Consider the following 9,392-nt stretch of genomic DNA (forward strand, 5'->3'; position numbering starts at 1 on the left):
GCTTTCTTCACCACATTTGCTTATGCACCTGCTTTGTCCTCAGCGATCAAGTCAGGACAGGCTGGTGTGCTTCTTCCATGTGGGTTTTGTTGTTTCTCAGCTAGATGGCCACTTGTTTATCTTCAGGCCTTTAAGACCTCAGATGCTATATCTTTTGGTAGCTGGGCACCATCAGCTTTCTTCACCACATTTGCTTGTGCAATAAGGCATCTTGATGAAGGCATCCAACTGAACTCATGGGCCCAACTAGCTGGGACCCTCTTCAGACTCATGTAGCTGCAGGTCAGTGATGCAGAAAGATGAAGTAGGAAGCAGGAGAATCACAGGTCAGTGGGTGCAGAGTCGCACAGCTCCAAGGTTGATGGAAACAAGGTAGGCCACAGAGAGTGCTTCAGGTGACCTCCACATGAGGTCACCTCTGGAGGCAGACACAGAGTCCCAGTGAGGAGGAAGGCAAAGGGCAGAGAAAGAGAAGTTGTCACTCTCTCTCTCTTATAAAAAGGCCACCACCCCAAGGAGGCATCACCAGACTACCCTGATTTACAAGTTGGACTCTACTCCTACACTTTCACCCCAGTCCAACTTAACTTAAGATCTCACCACCACAGCACTCAAGCTACAACTGAGGAAGAGCTGCCTCCTCAAAGCAGAGTCAACCTTAATAATGTAGTTGGGATAAAGTGTTCAGGACTTTAATTTGCTGATGGAGTCTAACTCAAAATGAGAAGAAGCACCTGCCAGCATCCGTTATTAATAAGAATGTGGACTGTACAAAGCATGAATCTAGGCAAACCAGATCATGTCAAAAATGGAATGCAACACATACAAATTGATAGACATCAGTGGACTGAAATAGACTGGCGTTGACCACTTTAAATTGGACAATCATATGGTTTCATATGCCGGGAATGACAGATTCAAAAGGAATGCTGTCACATTAATTGTCAAAAAGAATATTTAAAGATCTATCTTGAAGTACAATGCTGTCTATAATAGGGTAATACCTATATGCCTACAATCAATACAACTAGCATTCAAATGTACTCATCAACCTTCAATGAGGAAATTGAAGGATTCTAATTTGACCTTGTCTATGAGCAATCGATGATCGGTTCTACAGTTGGCCTTTGCTCCTACTTTGACTGATGATACTGAGCTTCTACGAAGGCATAGTCAATTTGATTCTTGTGGATTCCGTCTAGCAAGTATGCATGCACAGCTACTGTGCATGCTGTTGAAAAAAAAGGGGGGTGTTTGCCATGAAGAACTCATTGGTCTTACAAAAATTTACCATTCAATGTCCAGCTTCATTTCTATGAGGAAGGCTGTATTTTCCAGTTACGGATCCTTCCTCTTTGTTTCTGACTTTCTCATTCCAGTCTTCAGTAATTATCAATGCAATTTGATTGCATGTCTGATCAATTTCCTCGAACACGCATGCGGTCATCACGGGTTGCCGTTGAGAACTGGATTTTTTACTAGTAAGGAGCCCTGGTGGCAGAGGGGGTCATGCGTTGGGCTGCTCACCACAATGCCAGCCGTTTGAAACCACCAGCTGCTGCCTGGGAGAAGATGAAGCTTCTACAGTCTTGGGAGCTCACAGGGGCAGTTCTCCTCTGCTCCACAGAGCCACTACGAGGCAGAATTGGCACAATGGCAGTGAGTTGGCACGGCTTTTCATAGGGTCACTATGAGTCAGGATGGCTGCATAGCAGGGAGTTTTGAGTTTGACTCATGGGCAGTGAAGGTTCAGTGATAGAATTCTTGCCTTCTGTGCAGGAGACATGGGTTCGATTCCTGGTCAATGCACTCAATCTTTCCCTGGAGGCTTGTTCTTATAAACCATTGTGTGTACCTGTGAAAGGTTTTATGGCAACTTGGCTGGGCCAGGATTCTCCCATGATCTGATCTAACACAGTGTGATCAGCTCCAGGGTGGGAGCCTCCATGAAGCAGCCAAGCAAGTGTGGGAGGAAGCGGGTTGAGCGGCACCTCCTTATTCTGGCCAGTCTTGATACAGTAGAGGGACGTTTTACTCAGGGTGTGGCTGACTCTTAAATTGACAGCATGTTGAAGCTAGCTTCCTGCTACTGCTGAATCTGGACCCTGCATCTGCTTCAGCAACCCCCGTGGATCCCAGGAGCCATCAGCAGATGGCCGACCTTGCATTCTTTCAGTGGATCTCAGATTCTTTTAATTTGGCGCCCAGCAGCCGGTGGTCTTACAGCTTCCTTTACCTGCTTCTTGTTCATCAGCCTCCACCCGAGTCAGGAGAAGCCTCCAGCTTTACCATCTGACCCATGGACTTGAACCAGACAGGACTTCCCCACCTCTGTAACTATGGGAGCCATTTCTTGATACAAATCCCTTTCCATAGACACAAACACAAACAAACGTCACTGGTTTTGCTTCATCTAGAGAACCCAGCCTAACCCACTACCTCAACTTTTTAATATAATAGGCTTTATGGGGATTGGGTAGAATGATGGAAACCAAACTGTACTCATTACCATCACGTCGATTCTGACTCATAGTGACCCCATAGGATCGGATAGAACTGGCCCTGTGAAATTCTGAGAGTGTAACTCTTTATGGGAGGAGTCCTGGTGGCCTAATGGTTACATGCTAGGCTGCTAACCATAAGGTCAGCAGTTCAAAACCACCAGCTGCTCCTAAGGAGAAAGATGGGGCTTTCTATTCCCACAAAGAGTTACAGACTTGGGAACTCACAGGGGCAGTTCTACCCTCTCCTGTAGGGTTATTATGAGTCACCATTGACTTGGTAGCAGTGAAGTGTTTTTTTTAAAAACTCTTTCCAGGAAAAGAAGCTTCATCTTTCTCCTGGGGTGTGGCTGGTGGTTCCCAACTGCGGACTTTGCAATTAGCATCTCAATGCCTAACCCACTAGGCCACTAGGACTTCTCAGAACTGTGGAAGGGTTGTAAGTTGCCTGCTCCTGACCTGGGGACTGCCTGTCATGACACCTCTGACAACTATGAATTCCAGACAGAGGGTCCAGCCAAAGGGAAGGCCTTGCCCAGGGCAGGGCTGAGTGGCTGGAGCTGAGAGGGGACCCCGTGCACAGAACCTGGCATGGGAGGCAGAGTGCAGTTCCTAAGGGCAAAGTGTCAGAGTATACTCCCCGTCTGTGATCCAAGATTTGTATGAAACTGGTGGGAAATATAGGCACAGGGGCTGTCAGAATCATAGATCATGCCAATTTTGACCTTGGCCTTGCCCCTTTCTTAACGGCAGTGCTGGGTGGGGGTGAGGGGTGGGGTGGGTGGTGGGTAGTAGTGATCTAAGTGTCTTCTGCCCAAGCCTGGTGCCCATCTTCTTGAGGCAACAGTTCTGAACCAGCCCCATTGGAAGATAGCAATGGAAGATTAATTCCTGCTTGTCGTTTCCCTCGGGGAGTCTCCTGTAATTTCAGGAGCAATTCTCCTCGCCTAGAACATTGCCCTCGGGAAGCTGGCACTGATCTGCGACAGCAGACAGCAGGGTAGCACAGGGTGAAGGACGGCTTAGAGTCCCAGGTTCACAGCTGGGTGGTGAGGCAAGAAGAAATGTAGCTGGTGAACGGTCATTGTCGCAATCGAACAGACACTGAGCCAAAGGACGGGTGCCAAAGCAGTGCTGTGCTGCTGGGGGGTTTCCACTGGGCTAGCGAAGGTCCCCCGGGGCCAGCGGCTTGTGCCTGTGAGGAGATCTCTCTCTACCATTGTGGCTCTGTCTGGAGGTCACTGGCTGGGCCCAAGGACATGAAAGCTCCCGAGAAGAATGAGGGGAGTGTCTGGTGCTAGTTTCTGGCTTCTCCAGTAGCAGAAGCTGAGCTTAGAGTTTAGGGCAACTTTAAAAACAAACAAACCACATTGTCCAAATATAAGGAATACTATCTTTGCGAAGTCCACATTTGTCACTTGTACAATTCAAGGAAAGCAAAGGCATCAATCCTGCTGTATAACCCTCCCTAACACCCATGGCCACATTCTCCACTCCCATCAACAAGAGTCCTCTTCCCTTCCAGCCCTGCTCTTGTTAAGGGCCATCTCGGTGGTTTGGACTCACAGGCTCCTTAAAGTACAACAGAAGGAAACACTTTCTCCTCCTGCAGCCTCCTCACTTTCCTGCCTCGCCGAGAGCCACTGCGGCAGCCACTGTGTCAGTCCAGCTCCCGCAAGCCTTCTGCCTTTCCACTGGCCCGCGCTCCACTCCACCAAAGAACGATGTCTTTCTCGGGACTCGTCCCTCCTAGACAGCAGGCCCAAAGGATGTCTCTTGGGATGAGACAACGTCTCATCATACGTGTGTGTGCAGTTAGGAGTTCGTCTGCTAACCGAAAGGTGAGCAGGTCCAAATCCCTCGCTGCGCCTCAGGAGCAAGATGAGGCTTTCTACTCCCGCTAAGAGTAACAGTCTCGCTTCCTTCTTCCCGGTGGTTTCAGAGTCGGGTTTGTGCGCGGCGAGCTGGAGGGAAGCCCGGGCCAGAGCAGGACGAGCTCCCGTACTGGAAAGGATGCCAAATGAAATGAAGAGAGCCGTCAGAAACGAAGTCAGTAGCGTCAAGCTTTTCTCTGGAAAGGACTGGTGTTTTATTGCTGTAATTCCGTGGAATGGCTCTGTCCCGGGCACCTGCTGCCGTCATCCTTCCAGTTGAAGAGGCACTTGATGAACGTGAGAAGGAGATGCTTTGATTTTTGTGCCAGAACATTGCTACTGATGTGGCTCCACTCGATGTCAGGGACCTTTTGGATATTTTAAGTGAGAACGGTAAGCTGTCTCCCGAAAGCTTGGCTGAGCTGCTGTACAGAGTCAGGTGGGGTGACTTGCTCCCGCGTATCTAGAAGCCGGGGGAGACTCTGCCGACGCTAGGGTGCTGTTGACCGAGACCAGTGACGACTTGGGCAAGTCTGATGTGTCTCCAGTCAGCTTCCTCATGAAGGATTACACAGGCCGAGGCAAACTACCAAAAGACAAGAGTTTCTTGCATCTGGTGGTTGAGGTGGAGAAGCGGAATCTGGTTCCTCCAGATCATTTGGAGTTACTGGCAACCTGCCTAAAGACCAGCCGCAGAACGGCCCTGCAGACACGAGCGCAGAAACACGAGCAATCTGCTCAAGGAGCAGCAGGGACAAGTTATGGAGATGCTCGTCACGCTTCTCTCCCAAACCTGAGCTTCAAGAAACCTTCATACCGCTTGGGGGTGAGTGTGGAGCAAATGTATGAAGTTGCAGCATGAAGCCGCTTCAGAACTTTAATAAAAACATACATAATCTCAAAAAAAAAAAAAGAGTAATGGTCTTGGAAACTTACAGGGGCAGTTCTATGATTCAAATCAACTCGATGGTAGTGAGTTTATTTCTATGTATGCACATATATACATGCGCATACATATGTACGTATATATGGGGCACACATACAATGGATTCAGTCGTAAAGAGATATGAAGTCCTGATACATGCACAAACATGGTTGAACCTTGAAAACATTAACCTGAGTAAACGCAATCCATCACAAGTAGATAAATATTATGTGCTATATCTACAAGTATTGTGCACCAATACACACACACACACACACACACACACACATCTCCTCCTTCCTTCTAAGAAGCTTTCTGGTTATATTTCTTCCCTGGCCTGCCACTGGTTTCCACTTACTGCCATAGACTGGGTGGCAACTCACAGCAACCGGATAGGACAGGGTGGAACGGCCCCTGTGAGATTCCAAGACTGAAACTCTTCACGGGAGTAGAGAGCCTCGTCTTTCTCCCAAGGAGCCATTGGTGGTTTTGAACTACATACAGACATTGCGCTTAGCAGCCTAGTGGGTAAGCATGACACCACCGGGAAGCCTAACGAGAACCCTAGGTTAGATGGCGATTGCATCAGATGGGATACTTGCTGCAGCCAGGGACCGAAGATCACAGGCAAGTGGATCGTGCTACATGGCGTGGCTCTCCGTGGGCGTTCATCAGAGCCGAATGGCGTGCCGTAAGGCTTTCGGCAGCTGGTTTCTCAGTAAATCGCCAGGCGGGCCTTTCTTCCAAGGAATCTCTGAATGGACTTGGGTCATCCATCTTTGGGTTAGCAGGTGAGCCGGCAAACGTTTCGTACCACCCAGGGATGCTACTGCATATGCAGGAGGTGTTTGGAAAATGTTTGCTCTTGATGATGATGATGACACTCCGTGTAAATTATTTGCATGCATCCTGGAGCAAGAGCGCTTGGACGTCTTTCTTCTTCTGGAGAACGATAAAGGACCTTCGAGAACACACCATTGCCAGTGTTGAAGCAGCCCTTAACATAGTGCTCGGCATTCATGGCGAGAGAAAGACCAAGAGGATACACAGTAGGCTGCTATCTGATGAAAGGAAGTCAGAAACGACATAACCTACATACATCCAAGGGACTCGCTATCCCCAGGCTGAGACGGCTGTTTTTGATGGGTGTTGCTATTGAACTTTCATTTCCTGCTTTACCAAGTAATCGACCTTGAGAATTTCCCCCCACCGGAGTCAAGCCTTTTTGCAGTTTGGTTATGTGAACAGATCACTAGTGGCATCCAGTGGCTGGAAGGGTTAATCCGAGAACAGCAATCTCTCTTTATGACTTCTACCAACTAGCTCTCACGCCCTGCCACCGAACGGACCTGGAATCATAGCGAATCGATAGGCCAGGGTAGAACTGCCCTTGGTGGGCCTCCAAGACTCTGTATGGAAGCAGAAAGCCTTTTCTTTCTCCCGAGGAGTCCCTGGGGCTTTCCTACCACAGTCCCCGGGCTTAGCAGTCCCATGTGTACCCCACTCCTCCGCCAGGGCTCTTGGTCCTACCACCGAGAGCCAGATTTACACAGAGAATCCTGGAGTCAGGGATCTGCAGCAAATGTCTGGCGGCTTTAGAATCCTGTCACTGTTCTGTTTCCCATGAGAGCCTATCCTGGCCCTCTTATCTACAGGGTCTGGGAAGGGTCTGGTCTCCATCTTCGATCCCAGGGCGGTTGGTTAAGCAAGTCTTCGTTGTCTGACACGATTATTCAACGTCTTTTCAGAAATGGGATGATTGTAATTAAACGCATAGCTTGGCGTTCTAGCTCTTTCCTCAAGGAAGCTTCTACCCCTCACCCGGGAACTCTGCTGACATCTGGACCTTCCTTACCCGATTTCAGGGAAACCAGACCAGCGAGAAGGAACACGAAGACGCCCGAGTCCAGCTTTTCAGTTCCATTTCCATCCTCTGTGCACGGCTTTGGCATGGAGAACATGTGACCTAGGCCAAGCCAATGAATACGTAGCCATTGGACTTGGCCGGACTTGAAGTTGGTGGACGGTACCCATGACTCAGAGGGAAGGGAAGGGATGCTCAGGTCGACCCTGGCATTGCATAGGGAATGGATTGCTCCTGGTCCCAAACAAACTGGAAGGTCCCTGTGGCAGACACCACACGTCATCCCTCAATAGCTTTCCCCACCACCCCCTGCAGCAGGAATACAATTTTAGCAGGGCCCAGAGCCTCGTCAAGCAGGTGAGGGCTGGGGGGACTGTGTGCCCCAGTCTCCTTTGCAGCTAAGTATAGCCCTGTAACTAAGTTCTGGCCGTTGGAATGTAAGTGGAAGTCTTGTATGCAATTTCTGGGTGATGTCCTTAAAAGGAATGGTCTCACCCTTCTTTCCCCGTTCCTTCTAACATTTGTTTAGAATCTCGACCTGGTGGTGATAGCTCAGGCAACCGTACTGAATGGTGAGATGGCATAGGGTGGCCAGGCACCAAGAAAGAAGAGAAAAAACATGAGTTCCTGAGTGCTCTCTCAGTGACAGGCGCTCCATGGCGAGGCCTTGGTTCCTTGCACATCCCTACTCACGATGCAGGCGTGGACAGCAACAACCAGATAACCGGGGACCGTGTTAGGGATGCAGAGGCTCGGGCTCTCCCTCATAACTGCTGACCCAGAAACTCTGCAAGCGGGGCCCAGCAACCTGGTTTGAGCAAGCTCATGGGTGACGGGGAGGTGCTTCAAAGTTTAAGAACCACTGTCCTAAACTCTTCATGCACATTCCTCTGACAAGATATTTGTTTTACAGATGGTCTCCCCCAAGTGTGTGAAGGACAAGCACTGAAGGGGAGGACACCCCTAACTGTCCTTTTGTCTTTGCTTCTGCCCTCTTCCCCTCACCAAATTTTGTTTTATATCGTTTTATTAGGCCTCACCAAATTTTAAGAGGAGATATTATCAACCCCAATGGCATGACAAAATTTCCTAAATTATGTCTGAGTGAGAACGGCTTCCTTAAAGCATAAACTCCGCAGGACGGGAGCACACTGGTCCTACAAGCTGCAAATGTCCACGGCTGAAAGCAGTGGTGTCTGGGAAAGACAAAGAAGCAGTGTGGTTCAGAACAAAGGCCCGGAGAGTTCTGCGTTGGCATTCAAGGGCCGTCACTAGCTAGCTCCGAAGTTGTCTAACCTTTTCTGATTTTACTCTCTTCATTTGTAAAATTCATCCGTGGCTAAGAAGCAACAGAAATCCACTCCCCCATTGTAAACATTAATCAGATCCCAGCTTTCCCACTCTTCAATGAGCTCTGTCACCAGCCGCCCGTGCAACGCTATCTCTTTCTGACGGAGCCCAGCTACCCAGAGCTAGGTCAGAGCTTACAAGGCCAAAGGACAGTGTCCTTCAGACTGCCAAATCGGCAGATACCAGCAGAAAACTCTGGAGTCCACAGGCCACCTTTGCTTCTGACCTGATACTTGCAAATTCCCATTATCCTTTAATGATGCCAGCCACAAGCTCGGGAAACTCCCTGGGGCTCCTGTACTTTTGCCTGCTGGTTCCCACTATCTTGTGGTTTAATGATTTGCTAAGGCGCCCTGGTGGCGTAGTGGTTATGTGTTGGGCTGTGTGTCAGTCAGGGTAGACTAGAGAAACAAATTTATGGGCACTCATGTGTATAGGAAAGAGCTTTATATACAAGAGTAATTGAATAGTGAGAATATTGAGAAAACATCCAGCCCAGTGCAGAGCAAGTCCATAAGTCCGATATTAGCCCATATGTCCGATACTAAGCTATAAAATCCTCTTCAGACTCATGAAACACATGCACTGATGCGGAATACAGGATGATCACAGGCCAGTGGGTGCAAAGTCGTGTGGATCCAGTGGTGGTAGAAGTATCTCAGCGCAGGCAGGGGTCTCCACGTGGCTCCTCCAGTTCCCAGGGCACAGGGTTTATGAGCTTAGTGCCAAGTGTCTTGTTGGTAGAGCATCTCTCAGGGAGTGAGAAGAAAGAGAGTGTGTCTCCCACCTCCAGGCAGGAAATACAGGAGTTTCCAGAATCCTCAGGAGAAGGCCATGCCCACACAGAGGCCTCATTGGCTGTGACCTGATTGACAGAT

General features: G+C 49.2%; 1 pseudogene; it reads left to right on the top strand.

Moving 5' to 3' along the window:
- Positions 1–5,237, top strand: part of LOC115869449 — a 39,867-nt pseudogene extending 34,630 nt beyond the window's left edge.
- Positions 5,238–9,392: the final 4,155 nt, after the last annotated feature.

Source organism: Echinops telfairi, unplaced genomic scaffold (assembly GCF_000313985.2).
Source record: "Echinops telfairi isolate 266 unplaced genomic scaffold, ASM31398v2 ScPeMD7_26;HRSCAF=91, whole genome shotgun sequence".
Taxonomy (NCBI): Eukaryota; Metazoa; Chordata; class Mammalia; order Afrosoricida; family Tenrecidae; genus Echinops; species Echinops telfairi.